Source organism: Pteropus alecto, unplaced genomic scaffold (assembly GCF_000325575.1).
Source record: "Pteropus alecto unplaced genomic scaffold, ASM32557v1 scaffold280, whole genome shotgun sequence".
NCBI lineage: Eukaryota > Metazoa > Chordata > Mammalia > Chiroptera > Pteropodidae > Pteropus > Pteropus alecto.
The window spans coordinates 711,031-720,244 of NW_006430057.1; positions in this window are offsets into that span (position 1 = coordinate 711,031).

Sequence of the window (9,214 nt, forward strand, 5' to 3'; positions counted from 1 at the left end):
TGGGAAGAAACAGCTTTTTATATCAGTTTTTATGAAGATTTGTTTGAGAAAATTCTGGTTTATTGAAAATTAATTCATTGAGCATCAAGAGCTTTTTATTCATTCACCAGATATCATTGTGTACCAGACACAGTTCTAGGCACCATGGATACAAAATAGACAAAAATTCCTTCTCTCAAGGAACTTTCTAGTAGAATTATTGTTCGAAATCTTTCCCTTCTCAGTAAACAATGCTTAGCACAGGTCTGCAGACTGGGGTGATGTTGCAGGCCTTGGGGTCAGGGTTCTGAATGACAGTGTAGTCTGGAAGTTCTCAACTGGGCCCGTAACTCAGAATCTCAAGGTAGGGAGGTGTACTTATTTAAAATACAGCCTCCTTACCCTTATCTAAGATCTACTGAAAATGACTCTCTGGGCCTTCTGCCTGTCTGTCTTTCTGTCCTTGAGTGAATCAAGCACTTTCTTATCTCAGCAAGGTTTCTGCATTTGTTTTTCCTTCTGATATAACAACTTTTCCATGCCTGGATCCTTCTCTTCACTCAAGCCTCACTCAAATGTCACTTTCTCTGAGAGGTCTGCCTGGATCACCCTCTCTAAAATCACAACCCCACCCTAGTCTCTCCATATTGCATCCATATTGTCTACTTTATAGCACTAATGGATATTTACAATTACCTTCTCTTTTCCTTGCCTGTCTTGTCCATTAAATTGCAAGCTTCCTGTAGGCAGAGACTCTGTCTTGTTCACTAATGGATTCCTAGGGCCTACAGCAGTGCCCGACACATAGTAAGTGTTCCCTGTGTAGTTGACTCTCCAGTTGAGTGACTGCAGGCAAGCTTGGGACTCTACCTGTTAAACAAGGGCCCCAGGTAAGTCTGGTGCCCACCAGAATGTCACAACCAATAGCTAAGAACCAGAGATTGAGAAGTAGGAGACTGGGCTGAATGTGGATGTGCTCAAAATTTTCCCCACTATCTTGCGATTTGATTCATTTCTCTATAAGAGGCTGAGGCAAGCCAGGAGAAATGGCTGGTTATTTAAAGTAGCTGGTTAAGTGTTTTAATTCATCAAGGTTCAGGCATGGCTCCAAGAGAATTGAAATATTTTTATAATTCAGTCTGAGAGTTTATTACAGCACATCTATGCCTTTTTGACCCATTCCCAACTTATACTCACCACAAAAACCAGTCTTATCTCCCTGTTTGCACTGTATAGCAATAGATATTTGGGAGGCAGAGTGAAGCCAATCTAGAATTGTTATTTTTTTAAAATCATCACAGTGATATGCAAAGTATAAGATTCCAGGTGCCTAATATATAAAATTGACTTTGCTGCATTTCTTGCCGAGCTCTGTGCTCACTCTCAGGACACCCACATTTACAGCTGGATCTAAGTTGCCCAGAGGAACCAGCTGTTTTGCTGACATGTGGGTTCCTGCTTCTTCCCTACAGAGTGGCTATTGCTTTGGCATCTGGTATCAGGCTGGGGGTAGAGAGGTAGGAATATGAAAAAGGATCCAAAGGCATTTGACTGCATGGCAGGTGGTAAGTTGGTGGCAGAGTGGCTCCTCAGGGAATCACTCAAATGGCAAAGCCCTGCTTGCTCCTGTAGTAGTCAAATGGCTGAGTGCTGAGTGTGACCCAGAGTGCATATGCCACTATTTCCTATTTGGGGTTTCTCAGAACCAAGTCTTATCAGCAAAGACAGCAAGAACCAGGCCCGGAAACTTTGGGTCCTGGGCAGAACGATGGGACCAGTGTCACACAGAAGGGTTATTGTTGGAGAGATATTAGTAGGCTCTTTGGGCTCTGGGCCACACACAATTTGCCATCTGTTGACCTCTGCTCATTGGACCCCCAAAGCCTGTGGCTCTTTGCAGATGTGGTCTCCAGGGTATCAGAGAAATATGGCTGTGACCATTGACAGTGGGGCTTGTTTTGTTGTGTAGCTGCACTTGCCCTGAGCTTGCTAGTTATTCTTTCCTTATGGTTCTTGTTACATCCATTACAGAAAGTTTTGTTTTAATTTTTAAAATTCATCCAAGATACACTCAAGATTCTATTTTAGGGAAAATCAAATGCTTCATGTTGCTTATTTACTAGGACTTGTGGTGGCTTCTTTTGGTCCTGTTTGTCAAGTCGGCATCCTTCTTGAGCTCTACTTACAGAAAATAAAAATAAGAAGCAGGGTGTATGTTTAAGAGCAGATTATGGGCTTCCTTACAGTGTTAGAGACTGATTGAACTTCAGAGAGAATCCTTAGGTGAACTAGTTAAAAATGCCTTCATGTCCTTCTTTATAAAAAAAAATAATAAAGAAATAATCGAAGTTATTAAAAACAAAACTAATTAAAGCAAAAGAATAGAGAAGGAGTAGGCTTCCAGAGGAGTCATCTCTTTTCTATTTGTGGCTAATGTAGCACTTCCTTCCATCTGGAGAATTTGAGAGAGGGAACAAATGCCACTTGAATGTGCAGGACTCATTCTGTGTAATCTGTCAGAGTTTAAGTCATTGCACTTGTAGAATTGGCAAATGGATGGCCATCCCTGGGTGAAGAGTAGAGGTTGAGATCACACTCTGGTCATTTCTCGTCTGGCCTAGTGCACATCCAGATGACATTTAGAAGAATGTCTTGGCTTGTATTGCACCCATCCGAGGAAAACATTAATGAGGATAACTAACATTTACAGAGTGCTCACCCTGTACCCAGGCCCTGTTCTGAGGGCCTTACCTAACATCATCAACCCTCTGAGGTAGGGACCATTGTCATCCCCATTTTACAAAGAAGTTGAGGTGGCAGAAGGACATATGCTGAGAAAAATGAAGGCATGATCAGGCCAACTCTGTATATTGCTCTAGGTTAGCAAGAACGACAAAATTTGGAGTGTCCATGGAAGGTAGTTCCTTCAGGCTTCACCAGCAACAAGGGAGAAGAGGGGACTCTGCAGATGTTTGCATACAGGCAGTGATGTCATTCTTCACCTCCCACCAGGTTTTCTGTATAGAAAACCTGTTGCTGATTATTCTGGTCTCTGTCTTGTTAACAAACCTCCTCACCAATTGCTAGCTTTAAGAACTGTTCCTTTTAAAATCCATTCAGGAAACCTCTTTCTTATTCTAAACTTTAGACAGCAGGGAATTAGGCCTGTTAATGGTTGACTGCTACATTTTTTGGTCTCTGGAGAGGGTGTTGATTACTCTCAGTTAAGTTTCTCTTTGTAAAATGCTGTGAACTTGGAATGTAGGTGATAATTATCATCATTGTGCTCATTATTAGTAGAGTAATGCCTATTATTAGAGGCAATTAGGCCTCCTGCTTGTGGCCCTTCATATGCACAACTAGTCTTCTCATCCCCGCAACTTGGCCTGCTTGGGGTGGTTCCCGCCAATTTAGCAAAACCAAGAGGTTTTGACTAACTGTTGCTGTGACCTATAGGAACAGCAGACAGGAAATAAGTGGGTCTCTCTTGGCCTTTAATGTATCCAGTGACAGATTTAGGCAGCTCTAGAATAGGAGGCTAATTAAAAAATAACACAGCTTTGTTGAGAATATAATTCACATACCATGCAATTCAATTGAAAAATTTTATAACTTTTTATTATGGACATTTCTCAACAGACACAAAAATAGAGAGGACAATAGAATGAATTCTTATGAACACATCTCCCAGCATCAACAATGAACAACCCATGGCCAGTCTTGTATCTATCCTGCTACTGCGCGCACTCCTTACCCCCACATACCTGGGAGCATTTAAAGAAAAATCACAGATAACATATTATTTCACCTATAATACTTCACCGTGCATCTCAAACACAGAGAGCATGAGAAAAAATCATAACCACAGAAACTAGTCTGTGTTCAAATTTCTAGATCAGAAATTTCTGTAATGTGGGGTTCTGGGACTGGGTGGGTGGGGTGGTTCATGAAGGAACTTCAGGGGATTTATATACTTCCTGAAACCGTGCAGAGGATTGTGTGTGTGAGCATTTTGTGAGGGGGGGGCACTGAAAATGTACAGACCTCTGTGTGGATGAGTCTGGGGGAGGAGGGGAAGATCCAGAGCTTTGGACAAATTCTCAAAGTGGTGTGTGACCCCATAAAGGTGTAGAGTCCCTGGTCTAGATGAAGGGGCTAGCTAACGGTCCTGGTTTTCAGTGACCAGTACTGGGCAGCAGAAGTGCTGGGAAGATTGCTAAGCAGTATAGGGCCTGGCATGGAGACTTTGACATTCTAGCCTGCGCTGTAGGCCAAATCAGGAGATAGTATAGTGTCAACTAGCACCCCAAAACTTCCAGGGCTTCAGATCCCCCTGGTGTGGTATGAAACATGCAGATTCCTGCCCCTCCCCATTCTAAGACAATAAGTCTGAGGTGGAGCCTGGGACTTAGTTCCTGTTAACACAGCTCCTGCTTTGAGGAACACACGCAGTGGGCTAAGAACTGGGCTTTAGAGTTCCACAACCCTGGGTTAGAATCTTGTCCTTGTTTCATACTAGCTGTGTGGACTTGGGCAAGTCATTAAACCTCTCTGTAAAGTGGGCTTACTTATAGCATTTCCACCCTAGGATTGTTGTAAGGATTAGGTTAGTTAATATATGTAATGTACACGCATAGTGCCTTGCAAGAAAAATAATGTCCTATTGGATGGTAGTTCTTATTCTTGTTTAAAATGTCCCAGAGTGACAGACCTTGGAAGCACTCCCCTTCCTTCCCCCATGATTATAAATGGTTATTGTTTCTGTCATAGAATTGTAGAGATTTAAAAAGTAGCAGAAAGTTTATACAATTCATGGGTCCTCTGGTCTCCACTGACTTCAGCAGACAATAATGAAGCTCAAAAAATACATGGGCTCAAATGGTATTATCAAGCTGCACAGGCCAGGGTAAAACTGAAATGCTTCTTTTTTTAGATGATTTTGGGGCACTGTAAGTCTTATTATTTCAGTCATTTGGAACTTGGTGCATCAGTCAGGAAACCCTCATAGCAAAGCCAGTCTTGATTTGGTAAATGTTTCCTGAGCCACACTGAAGATGAAATGAGGGAATGTACATGCCTCTGAGCCAGTCCATCTCACTTGTAGTTATGACTCAAAACTAATGGGGGAGTACTGAACATTCACATGTATGAGGGCTTACTGTAATGCCCAAGACCTCTTCCAGCTTGAAAATTGTGGTGGTTTTGGGGGACTCAGGGCTGAGAAGCACCAGTGCTGGGTCTGAATTTCTTTAAATGAGGGGAAAGCCCTACTAGACTTCAAACTCCGTGAGAGCAAGGCCCTCACTAGGCCCCTCAAGAAAACAGTAGCATCCATCCAGGTACCTGGGTTTTAACCCAGAATGATCTGCCCATAAACCCTGAGGCCTATGGTTATACTCAACTCCCGTGCCTCCCAGCGCTCTTCAAAGTAATTGGACTTTCTCACTTTGCTGCAGCCCTTATTTTCCAATCTTACCTCCATTCTAGTGCCTCCTTACTGTCTGACTTTTCAGGTATTATCTCTTGTTTCTGACTCTGCACTAGCCCTTGTAAATTAACATTCCCAATGCAGAATCCCTAGTATCTTAGGATATAGTTGTACTCTGTTAGGTTTTCAAGGTAATTGCCCTACTCCTGGGCCTCCTGCTCAGGGGAGCTTGCCTAGTTTCCTCCACCCCCAGATGGCTGACCAGATAAGCTGTAGATGCAAATGAATAGTAATGGGCTCTGGAGAGTGCTTGTCATCCAGGTAGCTGCAAGTGGATGACTAGTCAAATGAGAGAGGGAGTGAGCAACTCTTCCTTGCTCTAGCCAGTACTACTGCCTGTCCAATTGTGCTCAAAGATACAGGTACAGGGCAAGTGCCATTTTGGTAATGGAAGGGTCTTTGAGGGCCATGCTGGGGCTGGTCTTGTGTCTGTCTGTCCATGATGGCTGACAAGCATGTAGGTCAATTTTCTTCCCAGAGGCCTCTGGCTAAAGGGTCATTGGAGCTAGTGGGTTGCTAGGCCTAAGGTATCTGGCCTTCTTAGCAGAGTGAAACTTTGACTGGTCAGAATCTTAGGGAAGAGCCTAGATGGGAATTTCTATAAAACTGAGGCTTGAGCAGAAAGCCTATTTAGTCACCTTTCTTCTTGGAAGAGTTACCAAAGTGTCTGAAGCTACCTTCCTGCCTTAAGAGCTTATCCTCGTCACTGTAATGTCTCTGTGTGGTGATTATGTTTCCTGACCATCTGAGATCACTGCCCAAGCTGAAGAGAGAAACCAACAGAGTGTAAGATTGTGACCCCAGTAGATACCCAGGTAATCATGCATTTGTGCATGTTCATCTGTGTGTGTGTGTGTGTGTGTGTGTGTGTGTGTGTGTTTTGGAATGTTGATTTTTCTCCCAAAAGTAAAGTTAAGAAAAATGTGTGAGAGAATCCAAGTAATTTACCCTCTATCCTCCTAGGAAGTAGAATTTTCTAACCTGAAATAGTTTTGGTCAGGGATGACCTCAGCACTTGGAAAATCAGATAGAAATCAGAGTTTGGGGAGGGCTACCAACGCCACCTCTTCCTTGGTGTCCTCAGCTAGACTAACTTCAAGTTGAGTTTCTTCATTCATTTGAGGTTACTCATGGGGAAGCAGCCCAGGAGTTAATCACTGAAGAAAACTTTATAGGACACTACTGTGCTGAATGCTGTGCAGGATGCAGAAAGCTAGGAAAAAAGAGCTTCTGCTGTCAAATAGCCTCTGGTGAGCCAGTTGGGAAGACACAATGTAGATGTAGTATAGGGTAGTTTGTGGCTTCTTAAGTGATATCCCCCAGACCTTTATTCTTATTTCATGGGTCTAGTGTGGGGCCCAGGAATCTATAGAATTCCATTCTCTAGGACACTTGAGATTTAGGGTGAGCCACTTCTCCCTCCTTTGGGATCCTTAGCACAATGACACAGTCAGACCAGATGATCTCCCAGGGTTCTTCCTGCTCTGACATTCTGAGATTCCCTGGAAAGCCAACTAAATTAACTCAATAAGGTGGTCTGTAATGGGTGCCACACTTGCTCAAGAAAATAGTTTTCTAGGGGTTCAGAGGAGGAGAAATCCTTTGCTGGGCTGGAGTAAGAATGGTCTTGCTTCATGGAGAAGCTCCAAACTAGGCCTTCAGGGATCGAGGGGAGATTTGGAGACAGTAGAGGAATTATGTAACCAAAGTTTCAAAGATATGTGATACTGCTTCTCTATTTCTCTTTGTGTTTCTTATCTGGGGAGTGGATATGGAGGAGTCGGATTCAGGATAAGGAGTCACACTGAGCACCAGCCAAGGCCAGACCTCAAGTTTTTCGAAATTTCTCAGATCTTGTTCTGGCCAAAGTCCAGGAACCCTCCAACTGACCTGTTGTTATTGGGGACTGAGACTTAGCAAAGCCATGAATTTGCTCCACAAACCTTTATTGAATGCTTACTTTTGGCTAGTGTTACAAGATGAATTTTGGTATTGTGTTAAGTGCTAAAAATATAGAGATGAATAAGATATTGTCACTACCTTGGAGAGGCCTCAGTTTGAGCAGACAATTTCAATGTGACAGGTGTGTTCAAGTCTTTATATAGAACACCAGTATGCAAAAGAAAGGCTATAGTCAGGGAGAAGAGGACAGGGAAGACCTCACAGAGAAAGTAAGTAAGATTCACCAGGTTGGAGGAGGAAGAGAGGAAGTACTTTCTGGGTAGAGGTGGTATAGAAGTGTAAACTAGTATGGCACACCAATAATGAATTAGGGCAGCTCATAGGCCTATAGTCTGTCTCTCTAATTGATATAAATGGTCTGAGGCCCTCAGGAGAAGAGAGTGATGGACGCAATTTAGCTGAGGCCAATGCTTGTGTCTCATCAAGTGTTTCCACTTCACCCTGAAGGTCCTGGGGAGATAGGGAAGTGTTTTGAAAACAGGAATTGACTTAGGCAGACTGGAGCTTTAGAATGTTTCTTTCAGGGGTTTTGTAGATGGTAGGGATAGAATTAGTTGAGTAATAGCAAAAGGACTATTGAGAGGACTATTTTTCTGGTCTAAGGAGAACTGATGAATTGGAGATGTGCAATGGAGAGGGTGAACTATGGATGAATCAGAAAGCTATTTAGGAGTTCAAATCTACATTTTGTTGATTAGTTGACAGTGCAGTGTTGAGAGAGAAGATACAGCTCAAGATGACTTCCCAGTTTTTGACTTGGAAAATTGGATGGGAGAAGAAGGTTTTAAGGGATTGCAGATTAAGGAGAGAAAATGAGTTAAGTTTTGGACAAATTGAGCTTGAAGTACTCATGGGACATCCAGGTGGAGATGTCCAGTAGGCAGCTGGATAATAAGAGAGAGGCCCAGCTTAGAGATGTTTCTGAGGGAGTATTTCTAGATCCTGTGTGAATTCTCTCCTTATGCATTTTTTTGCACTCTTAATACACTTCCAAGAACAGATTTCGATGATATCCAAAGTTTTATACTTTCTCCTTCCCAACACCCCATAGCCACTATTCATAACATATCACATATCCACCCCTGAATTCTCATTATTCATAAAGACATTTTCCTAAGTCATGAGGACAATTAGAAGAGAATCTCAGATCATCACTTTCTAACTCCTTGCAATGAAGTGTGCAACCAGGCAACCAGGCATTTGTTCAAGATTCTAGAAGTCATTTGTACTGTTATAGGAATGGGAAGGAAGTAACAGTGGGTCAAGCCTATGGACATTCTGTCTTGAGGTCTGGCTTCCTGGGGTAGGTTGACATCATCATCATCATCATCACCATCATCACCATCATCACTAAAGAACTAACAGCTCGGAGCATTTTCTATTTCTAGATACTGCGCTGAGGACTTTTTATGCATGATCTCACTGAAACTAGGTCACAGCCCCAAGGTAGTACTATTACTATGCCTATTTTTATAGATTTGAAAACTGAGGTTCAGGGAGCATGAATGACTTGTTCATGAACCCAGTTAGTACTCAATAGAGCTAGGTTTTGAATCCATATATATCAGCATCTGACTATAGAATTTTTATTCTTAACTAGATTTGGTCTATTTAGGAATGTTGTTTAACTGTAACCACTGTTGCTTTTCTTTCAGAAAGTCTTCTAGTTTTCTTTTTTTCTTCAGTATGTAACCACTTGATCAGTTAGCTAGTCAATTGACAGCTTGGATTGCACACCAGTTTTAGAAGAACTCTACTACTTATTGAGGATGGAGTGTGAGACAA